This window comes from Gossypium hirsutum, chromosome A04 (genome assembly GCF_007990345.1).
Source record: "Gossypium hirsutum isolate 1008001.06 chromosome A04, Gossypium_hirsutum_v2.1, whole genome shotgun sequence".
NCBI classification, from domain to species: Eukaryota; Viridiplantae; Streptophyta; class Magnoliopsida; order Malvales; family Malvaceae; genus Gossypium; species Gossypium hirsutum.
Genome location: NC_053427.1, coordinates 77,611,043 through 77,623,294, shown reverse-complemented (window position 1 = coordinate 77,623,294; position 12,252 = coordinate 77,611,043). Strand labels below are relative to the sequence as shown.

General features: G+C 33.2%; 1 long non-coding RNA gene across 1 annotated transcript; it reads left to right on the top strand.

The window, feature by feature from the left end:
- The first annotated feature begins 765 nt into the window (after nt 1-765).
- Nucleotides 766-1,269, top strand: LOC121228168 (uncharacterized). Its single transcript, XR_005925699.1, has 2 exons — nt 766-904; nt 983-1,269. It is a non-coding gene; the product is annotated as an uncharacterized lncRNA (long non-coding RNA).
- The last annotated feature ends 10,983 nt before the right edge of the window (nt 1,270-12,252 follow it).

Genomic DNA, 12,252 nt, shown 5'->3' with positions numbered 1-12,252 from the left:
ACCAATAGCTAGAACTTCAAAGAAAACCCAGTGAAAACCTTAAAAACGCAACCTTTAAAAAACACAAGGAAATCGAAAAAAAAAACTTAAAAAAAACCCAAAAACAAGCCAAACGACAGACGAGAACGTGCCAAGAGACAAACTTTAACCTGTTTAAAAAATTAATTGGATGAAAATATTATTTTTCGATTGATTGAATTTTTCCAACACTTTATCAATCTTGAACAAAAATAGGGCTAAACCACTATTTGAGACCTGAACTTGGCAACTTTTTTCACATTGGAGCCTGAACTTTTTTTTGTTCCAAGTTAGGTCCTGAACTTGATAATTTTTCCTACATTGGGGCTTGAACCTTCTTTTTACAAGTTACCCCCTAAACTTGATAATTGTTCCCATATCGGGACCTGAATTTTAGGGGTTTTAAGGACTAACTAGGATTAAGAAAACTAAACATCAATGTGAAAATAATTACCAAGAGCTTAATTTGAAAAAAAATTAGACCCTAATATAAAAAATAGTTATCAAATTTAGAATAAAAATGTGATTTAATCTTAAAAATTAAAAGGGAGTATTTTGATGAAGATGGTAATGCGGGAGTGATGAAAAATGGATCCCAACCTAATCTCTAAAAATTTTAATACACATCCGGTCCTATCCTAAACTCAATTTTCAAAAAGAAAAACAGAAAACTATCTTATCAGATAATATCAAATCAAAATTCATCAATACCGTGACTAAACAAAAATCGACACAAAATTTATCTTTTAAAAAGATCCAAAAATAAAAATAGGCTAAAAAGTTAGTGCAGGAAGTTGTGAATGTTAAGTAAAGGCAGGTCCAAGGGAGCTGGATATGCCGTGGAGACCTTCCAAGTCTAAGAAAAGATGCTCCCACTATTGTTGTTGTATATACACTTTTCGTTTACTTTTATGTGTAATTATTTTGCAAATTCCTTTCCATTCAAGCGGCTGATCGGATGCAGGTTAATGGAATGTGATTGCTGAGCCGCCCAATACCAACAGAGCTTTTTAATTGCCTCCCCATTCGTGCCTTTGCCAACATCACACAAACGCAAAACGAATATTATGGTACTTCCCATTTGCCTCCTATTTTGGCACATATTGCCACTTCACTCACCTTCTATTTAATCAATTCTTCATTGTATTACACCCTCAATTTATGCTTTCCTTTTTATGCATATTAGACACTTCGGATTAATTTTGGATTCAATCAATTTAAATTTAAATTATCTATTTTTATTTGGGTTCAGATTATTTTTAAGTTAAAATTGCTTCAAGCTTAGATTGTTTCTAGTTTGAGTCATTTTTTGTTTGATTGTTCAGTCGTAACAATTGAGTTTCAGAGTCATTTTGGATTTTACCATACAATTATTTTGGATTATTCAAGTTTAGATCATTTCACATTACAATCATTTTAAATTCAAATTATTTTTGGATTTGAATATATATTTATTACTTGAGTCATCTTTTGGTTCAAGTTATTAATTTTTTTAATAATTAAATCAATTTTAATTTATTTTTATTGAAAAAAATTTAGTTAAACTTAAATTCTAATTAATTGAATGAACTTTTTAAATTAAAACAAAGATTGCCAATTTTTTTTAGTCATAAAAAAGCTATCTCAATCTCATGTTACTGGCCTTATACCAAAAGTGATACATAAAACTCGAACTTATCTTGATTTGTATGTGTAAGGGTTAAAATTCTTATAAAATTTATTTTTGCATAAATTCTTACCTCCATCTCCATAAAAAATCAAATTAAGAATGAGCAAAATTCAATTCAATTCGAAAAAATAAAATAAAAATCGATTTTTGAGTTAATCAAATCGATTTATTTAATTGTTTCAAGTCAACTCGAATAAATAATTCAATTTTTACAATTTGAATAATAAATTGGTATAAATTCCCTTTGGTCCCTATCAATTTTGGAAATGAATAAGTTGGTCTCTCTCTCAACAAAAATAACCGAAAAAATCAAAATAATTTTTAAAAATTCAAAATATTTATAAAAATTATAAATTTTTTATTTTTAAAAAAATTAAAAAATTCTAAAAAAATATATAAAGAAGGTTAATTTTTTAATTTTTTTCTAAAATAATAATTATTGGACCTAAATAAGTTAATTAATGATTCAAGTTTATTATACTAAAGTATCTTATAAAATTTTTAAATATACATAGAATTAGTTATATTGTAACAAGATTTTAATTTAACATGTTTAATTTTTAAATTTAACTCGAATAATTTTACCCGATTTAAGTCAATTTAAATTTTATTTCACTTAACTTAATTTAAAAAAATTTAAAATTAAATTAAAATAATAAAATAATAGTATTGGAAAAAAAATTCAGAATACTTACCGATATCTTAATAAATACTCAAAACCAACCCATGATGATAAAAGTAGGAAATGTAACCAATTTACATAAGATGCACAAATTACACACTCCTACATCCCACGTACAGCAACTGAGATTAATTTATTTAATTGTTTTTATTATCATTTTTTTAAAAAAGTTTACAAACCCAATGGGTATGGATAATCGGGGAAGTCTCAAAACGATTCCTTCCACGTCCCTACCCTCCCAATCACCTCAACAACCGTTACTTTCTTTAACCCTCTGTCACGCTACCGAAAAAGACGCACAAATTAAACTAACAAGCCTCCAAACAAAACACATATGTATATGTCTCTCAATTACCTTTCCCACGAATTAAATTATATTTATTTTTTATATTTAAAAAATTAATAAATTAATTTTTATACATTAAATCATAGAGTAAAATAAGTTTTCTGTTAAAAATTTTATTTATTTTTACTTCTTAAAATTGGTCTAAAAATGTTAGAATAAGGCAGACGTGATATGTCAGATGTAGCTATTTAATAATTTTGTCAACATTGTCAATTTTTAACAATAGAATTAGATAAAATTTTTAATAGAAAGGACTATTCTGCCATTTGCTCTAACGTACAGGGGCTAACTTGTCTATTTTTTAAGCAAAGATGGCAAAATGTAATCTGATTCTTAATATAAGGGACCATGATATTTTTACCTTATAAAACTCTATTACAAGTTAAATTAGCTAAGGGTGAGTATTTGATACATTGATAGTGTATATTTTTTATTCCACAAGCAGTCTTAAAAATTGACATACATTTCTTTTTCTTTTTCTTTTTTGTAAATATTTTACTATACTTCTATAGAATACTTGTCAATATTAGCAAAGCTAGGGGGCTAAAATGAAAAATATTATAATTGTATATTTTTATGATAGCATATATCTTTATAATTTTAAAGGACTAAATTAAATTTTTATTATTTAAGGAACAAAGTGTAATTTTATCATTATTAATTTAAAATTTTATAAATTATAAAGGAAGTATAATAATTTTTTCAAAACTATATATACAATATATTTCCGTTTCTCAAAATTTTTTGACTTTCCCACTACTTATCAACCCTTAATTTTAATTATGAGGTGTAAAACCAACCCACCAAATAATTTTCAATTAACAAAAAGGGTTTAAGGTAATGTTTTGAAGAGTAGTGAAACCTTATTAAAAAAGAAAACCCAAAACAAAAAAGAGACAAAACAGCACGATATGTGTGTAAGTATATGTAAGCATGATATGGGGCTGTGAGATGTAAAATTAAGTGGGAAACCAAGACATCAAAGTCCTAGCTGTAAAATCATAAGTATTGTAATGAAGTGGATTGCCAAGTGTCATGTCCTAGACCAATTCGTTTGTTTTATTTGGCAAATGGTCCCCCTTTGGTGTATGATCCATTTATAATTTGATCCAGCTGTATGTAACGACCACTTCTGCTTTGGTTTAATGATCATATTCAGGTATGAGATTTGTTTTAGTAAGTCCATCTTTTATGTGCTTTTTATCATATATCGCATCCTAATCCTTTATTATATCTCTCCACATTATCATTTACAAAGATCCCACTTCTTTCTTTTTTATTTCATATGAACATTTTTACCTTCAACATCCATTTTTCTGTTATGCCATGCATATAAAGGGTTTAAAAAATTTATTATACAATATAATTAAGGCTTAATTTAATAAATATACCTTTTTTGAGTTATATATTTAATTTCTTTTTTTTAATCGATCTAAACTATGAATTTCTAGTGTTATGTTCAATCAATCACGAATTGACACATAAAATTTTTAGTAATATAAAAAATTTAAATGTTATGTTAAGTAAAAATTTAATTAAATATCTTTCTCTCTTCCTTTTCCTCCCCCTCCATCTTTATCTTCGTTCTTTCATATCTCTCTCATCTTCACAACATCAAAAATGAAAAAGAAAAAAAGGGAGTTTAGAGTAAATATAAAAAATGAAAAATAAAAATTGTGGGAGAAAGAAAAACATGAAAAAAACCCATATTTAATGGAAAAGAAAAAGAAAGTGAAAATTTATGGATAAGAAAGTACAAAAAAAAGACGTGAAAAAAAAACACGAGTGGTTTGAAGAAGAATAAGAAGAAAATAAAAAAGGCGTGGAGAGAGAAAAATAATAATTTAATTTTAATATATATTTTTTATTTAGTGTAAATGATGATCTAGATCGAAATGACAAAGTGGTGGTTTTTTATTAGTTAAAGGTTTTTTTTATCAAAGATAACAATATGGGCCATAATGATTATAAAATTATAATTTAAGTACTTGATTCGATAAAAAAATACTAAACTAGAAAAAAAGGATATAATTTGAGGGTTGCTTATTGAATTTACCCTATATTTAATATACATAAAGTTCAAAGTTGTTAGAGCTATTAGTATAGAGTTGTTAGTTTGTTAATTAAGTTTGGTATGCAGTTAGTTAGAAACAGTCTGTTGCTTAAGTCAGGTATGCAATTGGATTAAGAGCAGTTACTCTTAATCATGTATATAAACACCATCTGTGGATTGATTCAAGGTAAGTAAAGAATACAAAACAATTTCTCAATAAATTTATTTTTCTCTCTAAAATTGATATTTGTTCTTTAGCATAGTATAGTACCTAATATGGTATTAGTCACCTAGTTCCTGGTGCTTGCTTCTGCCATCGACTTATGGCTCATTCAATGGATTCTACTTCGACCGATCATCCTACTCCATCATTTTCCAGTGCTTGTCTGATTCTGTTGTTCCCTCGTCATGATACAGTAAAACTAGATAAAGGAAATTTTGTCCAATGGCAGCAACACATTCGACTCATCGTAGAAGGATATGAGTTGCAGGATTTTTGGAAAGAATGTTACCTGCTCCGCCTAGATTTGTGGCGGCTCCAGACGGTGCTCTGACTCTAAATCCATATGAATCGATGTTCACTCAGCAAGATAAGTTGTTGGCCTCTTAGCTTTTATCTATGATTAGTATGTCTTTATTATCGTATTTTTCAACTGCTAAATCTGCATGTGAAATCTGGAGCATCGCGACTTGTTTGTTCGTTACGTCCACTGGTGCGAAAACCTCTCGTATAAAACATGATCTGCATGCTATTAAGTAAGGTAACTTAACTGTACCACAATATATTGTCAAAATCCAGAAGATATGTGCCTTACTTGCAGCATCTGGATCTGCTGTTTCGAAGGCTGAAAAGGTTGAAGTGATCCTTGCCGAACTTCTATTAGAATTTGATGCGATTTTGACTATGGCTTCATTCTCGTCGGAGACTCTTCCCTTCCAAAGATTAGTCAACATTCTCATGGAGTTTGAAAACTGTCAGATGAGAGCAGCCCGAGAGGTTCCGATGCATGCTCACTTGGTTCAAACACCGTTGGTTGTAGTGGTGACCGAATCAGATTCACATGATGTGTGTGGTGGGCATTCCACGGCTGGCTCGTGCGGGCACGATTTCCATCCTTGAACTCAATGTCAAATTTGCGGCAGGTACGGGCATTTAACGCAACAATGTTTCTACCGCTTCAATCGGGACTATGGTGGCTGGAATCCTTCGACGGCGCGCCATGGACAAGGGCTTTACGGTGACGCCTATGGTTGATTTGTTGGCTCTGGTGGACCTAGCCTGTGTACGAAGATCGTTTCGACGCAAAACCCTAGTGATGCTTCGTGGGAAGAATGACCTTTTCAAAATTTTGAGTATCAGCCGCAACCTAGAGTACCTAACCCTTTTGACCATTCCAACCCTAATGGGGCTAATTATGAAAATGGGTTTCCTGGTGGCCATTATGACATGTTTCATAGTTATGCTGGTGGCCCAACAAATGGTTAACATGGATATGTTGGTGGATCTCAATCTAGGTGTAATTTTGGGCGAGACAACAGGCACAACGTTGGGCGTGCATTGGGGAGCAAATTTGGGCCAGCGCTGTTCTGGGCCCTATGTTGGGGCACCCAGGCCGAGTGGTGTAGGCCAAGATATTGGGCCACCTAGTCACAATGGACAACAAAGTGGACCAATCAATGTTGGTACTAATATTGGCCAAAATTCTATTGGGCCTAATGCTAATCATGTTGATGTTGCAGGCTCTGTGCCAAATAATGTTCCCGAAGTTCCATGGCGAACTAAACCACGAGCCCATGTGTTTGATTTTGATTCCTCACAATGTGTTGGGCTACCCTAAATCTCTGATTTTCATGCATCTGATTTTTCGGATGCCACACAGTATGACTCCAACTTTGATAATACTGATTCATATGTTCCTGTGCCGGTAGGAAACTCGTCATCGTATCTAGATTCCAGGGCCACACATCATGTCTGTCAGAATGCTTCCGGTTTAAATGCCTCCACTCCATACTCAGGTATATCTTCTTTTTTAATGGGAAATGGGGCGCCCACTAAAATTTTGTCTATTGAGAATACTATTCTACCTACAAAGATGAAGTTATTACACCTCACTAATGTTTTGTGCATACTGAGCATCCGAAAAAATCTCCTATCTGTCTCTCAGTTTGCTACTGAAAACAATGTATTTTTTAAATTTCACCCATCTTATTGTGTTCTTAAGGACATCCAGACATAGGAAATTTTACTATGGGGCCAAGTTCATGATGATCTCTATCAATTTTCAGTTGATCCGTCTGTCCCTTCTGATTCAATTTCTGCTGTTCACAATATCGGGCTTCAAGATTTTCCTTCAGATGATGATGCATGTACTTTGTGGCATAAAAGACTTGGTCACCCTTCTTCTAAAATTTTTAAACTTTTTCTTAATAAATGTAGAGTTGTTTCAAATAAAATAAGTCTTGATAATATTTGCATTTCCTGTCAGAAGGGGAATCACATAAATTGCCCTTTTCACACTCTACTACTGAATATGTGGAACTATTTGAATTGGTTGTTTCTGATTTGTGGGGTCTGACTTCTGTTGCCTGTGGGGGTAATTTGTATTATGTTTCGTTCATTGACATGTGTAGTCGGTTTACTTGGGTTTATCTGATTAAACATAAATCTCAAGTAGTTGAATATTTTTTCAGTTTTAGAAGATGGTTGTCACTCAATTTGGGAAGATATTAAAAAATTTCAGAGCGACTGGGTGGTGAGTTTCGTGCTTTTGCGTCAGTACTGGTTAGTCATGGGATACTTCATCGTCTCTCCTGCCCCTATACTTCAAAACAAAACAGTGTTGCTAAGCGTAAATACAGGCACATTGTGGAGGCCAGTCTTACACTGTTGGAATAGGCTAATCTACCCATGGATTACTAGGGTTATACGTTCTGCAATGTTGTACACCTTGTTAATAGATTGCCCACTCTAATTTTGAAAGGTCAGTCTCCGTATCAAATTCTTTATGGGAGTGAACCTACCTATGATCACCTCAGGGTATTTGGTTATTGTTGTTTTTCGTATTTACATCCATTTATGCAACATAAGTTGGATTTTTGCTTACAACCATGTACGTTTCTGGGGTATAGCTCGCAACATAAAAGATGCTACTGTCTCACACCAGATGGTAAGATAATTGTTTCTCGTCATGTTATTTTTTATGAACGTTGTTTCTTGTTCCTTTTTCCATTTGTGGACGTGATTCAGAATCCTATATGTGTTACCACATTTGTTCCTATAGTTCAGTCATCCTTTCCTCTATTCACTGCAGAAACCAACAGAACCATTGAATCTTCATCTGCGATTCATTTGCCTAATCCAGGTCGTGGTCCTGTGCAGTCCGATTTGGTTGCTTCACCAGCTACATGTAGTCTGTTAGAGATCGTCCCTGTTACTTAGTTGCTTGAGTCAGGAACTGCTCTAAGGGAGCATCAGCTTCGCAATCCACACACTAAAGCTAGTCAGTTACCCACTATATCCCCAAATATTCCTTTTGTTTCTTCAAGAAATAATCACGCTATGGTTACTCGGTCTAAGGTAAGAATTTTTAGACCTAAAGCTTTGTCAGTAGAAGCTGTAGATTTTGAGCTACGTTCTATTGAAGACAATTTTTCTCATAAGGAGTGGAAGTTAGCTGTTCAAGTTGAATTTGATGCACTGATAGCTAACTTTACCTGGGAACTTGTTCCTTTACCTCATGGTCGAAAAGCGATTAGGTGCAAATGGCTTTTCAAAATCAACAAGAATCCTGATGGGTCAGTTGATCAACGAAAGGCACAATTGGTAGCAAAAAGATGTTCACAAGTGCCTGGGTGTGACTTCAAAGAAACATTTAGCCCGGTGGTCAAACCTACTACTATTCGAACCATTGTATCTATCATTGTATCTAATGGTTGGTAACTCCATCAAGTCGATATAAACAATGCATTTTTAAATGAAGATTTGACTGATGAAGTATTAATGCAGCAACCTCCAAGATATATTCAATATGGACCAAATGGTGAGACATTGGTGTGTCGTTTGATGAAGGCATTGTATAGGTTACGTCAAGCTCCTCATGCCTGGTTTGAGAAGTTGAAACAATTTCTTGTCTCTACTGGGTTTGTCTTATCTAAATCTGATGCCTCTTTATTTGTTAAAGTTTCAACCAAGTTTAATGTCTATGTTCTGGTTTATGTGGATGACATTATTATTATTGAGAGTTCGATTGACGAAATAAACTGTTTTGTTCAGCAGTTATATAACAAATTTTTTCTGAATGATATGGGTGATCTCCATTATTTTTTAGGGATCGAAGTCAGTAGATCCTCCAATGGCAATCTTCACTTATACCAGCACAAATACATTTGTGATCTTCTTGACAGAAGCTCTCTAGCTAATGCAAAGAGTGTTCATACGCCAATGGTTAGTTCGGCTACACTGTCTAAAGATGAGGGTGATCAGCTTGCTGATTTTACTGAGTATAAGAGTTTTGCTGGTGCTCTTCAATATGTGGTGTTAACTCGGCCAGATATTGCTTAGGTTGTAAATCGTGTGTGCCAATTCATGCATGCACCTACTATGATTCATCTAATAGCGTTAAAACGTATCTTGCGGTACCTGCGTGACACTCTCACTCATGGGCTGGTTTTTTGACGATCCGATAGATTATCTTTGGTAGGTTATGCTAATGCCAACTGGGGTCTTGATTTTGATAACAACAGTTCTACTTCGGGGTATTGTGTCTACTTTGGTCATACACCTGTTTCGTGGTGTTCTAAGAAACAGCAAGTTGTTTCTCACTCTACGACAGAGGCTAAATATCGCAATTTGGCTGCTGCTACCAGTGATATTGCTTGGTTAACTTCTCTGTTGCCAAAATTACAACTCAGTTTTGTTGATACTCTTGCTGTTTGGTGTGATAATTCCAGTGCAGTAGCTATTGCAGCTAATCCAGTTTTACACTCTAAGTTCAAACATGTCGAAGTTGACTTATTTTTTGTCTGCGAAAAAATGGCTAGTAGATCTCTTGTTGTCAACGAAGTACTAGCTTGTGACCAAGTTGCAGATATTTTCACTAAACCACAGCCTGTTTCTATTTTTACTCATTTTCGCCGTTTCCTTCAGGTGTTACCAGTCGAGGAAGTTGGGTGAATGTTAGAGCTACTAGTATAAAGTTGTTAGTTTGTTAATTAAGTTTGGTAATGCAGTTAGTTAGAAGCAGTTTGTTGCTTAAGTCAGGTATGCAGTTGGATTAAGAGCGGTTACTCTTATTCATGTATATAAACACCATCTGTGGATTGATTCAAGGTAAGTAAAGAATACAAAAACAATTTCTCAATAATTTTTTTCTCTCTAAAATTGATATCTGTTCTTTAGCATAGTATAGTACCTAATAAAAATGATCTATCAAGTATTGGTAATAGGCAAGCAAAAGGCCTGAGGTCGCAAAAATCAGGTGGGTACAGAGGCTGACATGTTTAGGAGGGAACGATCTTGTGAAAGGTCGGAGGGAGTAAAGCATAAAAAGACCTCTAAGAACCCCTTTTAAAGTAAGTCCATTATTCACCATCTTCAACCTTTCACTCATCTTAAATCAGATTACTAATTTAATCCTTGGAGTGCCAACCCAATGCCCCATAGCTTATCTTCCATTCCTTCTTGCAAGTCAGCTTACCTTCACGCTTCACATCCTTGCCCAAATTCATTCCATTCCAAGCTTGGATTAACAGTTATAAAAATGAATTAAATACTAGGGGACCTTCTACCTTTATAGATGTACAGGATTCAAAAATTAGACAACGATTCTAAAAGAGGACAATACTTAACTTATGCGATGATGATATCAACTGATTCTAATAAAAAATATGCATGTGCGTATATGTATCTATACACAAAAAAAGACTGAATGATGTGAGAACGTATACATTAGAGGAAGGTCTCCTTTGGTCCACATGCATGGACCCCATATTTAATGGAATGCACTGATAGATGCAATTGTATTGATGGTATAAATTTGGTGGTGAGTGCATGCACAGCATAACTGGTTGTTTATTTGTATATAGGAGCCAAAAGACACCATTATGGCGGGGTTGTTCACCATTTGGCTTCAAGCATAGTTACGGGGACAGGACAGCTACCAAATGAGGGTAGCAATTGTAAATTATGGTCGTTTTTTGACTGATTGTTATGGCATTTATATATAATATCCAGAGTTCATAATAAACCCTAAACCCAACACAATTGTCCACTTTAAAGCATAGTATTCTAATCTCTCGTGCATGCCACCATAGCTATGTGGCTATATCATATATATATATAGCAGCTTATCTCTTAAAATAAAAAAAAAGCCTTTCTTATGGTATTTTGTCCTCACCTATCATGTTAAGATTACAATTTCAACTTTGTTATCTTTACCCACAAATGTCAATCATCATCAATTTCGGTAAAGAAACACAACTCAATTGTAATTTAACCTTTGCTTGGGTATTGCCCTGTCACTTTCATGGTTTATTTACAAACTTTCAACTGGTTGGGTCTATATGTAAAGAGAAAATAACACTAACAAAGTTTTACTTTTATTTAGATTTAGGTTAATTTTGTATTTAATTAAAGTTAATTGAAATTTAATGTAATTATTAAATATTAAAAAATCTAAAAGAATATTAAAATAAAGATGTTGATTAAATAAAATCAAAGTTGGACCTAAGTTTGGATTTTGAACTTAGTAGTAGCAAGTGGAACTCAGTGTTCAGTGTTCACGAACCTGAAATATAAAAGGATATATATACATATAGGTGAATAATTTATGTGCATGCTATATATATATATATATCACATGATAACAGTAACCTATTGATGATTGAATAGTATTACTATTTAGTATTGGTGGATCAACAATTACATCGCCACAAATAATAAAATTTAATTATTTTTATTAATATAAAAAAATAAAGAATCTAACAAATACTCACACCTTCAGCTGTGTTGTTGCAAGGCAGCTGCTAGGCATATATCTGGTTTTGGATAAGGAAAGCGACCCGCCGTCCATACTTGCCCTTACATGAATCCTCTCCGTCTCGTCCCGTTCCACATCGGGCTCGACGCTGTCCCACTTCCTCTAGCAACCCATTCCCCGCCCCCTTTCTAATTTTATAAACTGTCATTGTTTTATTTTATTTTATTTCTTTTTGAATTATTATTGCAATTAATATATATATAGCATTTTAATGAACAAAAATTATGTATGTATCATTTTATTAATCCGGGTACTTGTTGACACTAGTGGTGAATGAGTACAAAATAAAGAGATAATGATGTTAAAAAAGTCAATTCACTTGTTATAGGTGGAAAGTCAGAGTTGAAAGGGAAACAAAGAGAGGAGACTCTAGAGAGCTAAGACTTAAGGGAGCAAGATGAGCTAAAGATCCTTCATTCATCGTGGGTTGAGATAGGGCAAAGGTTT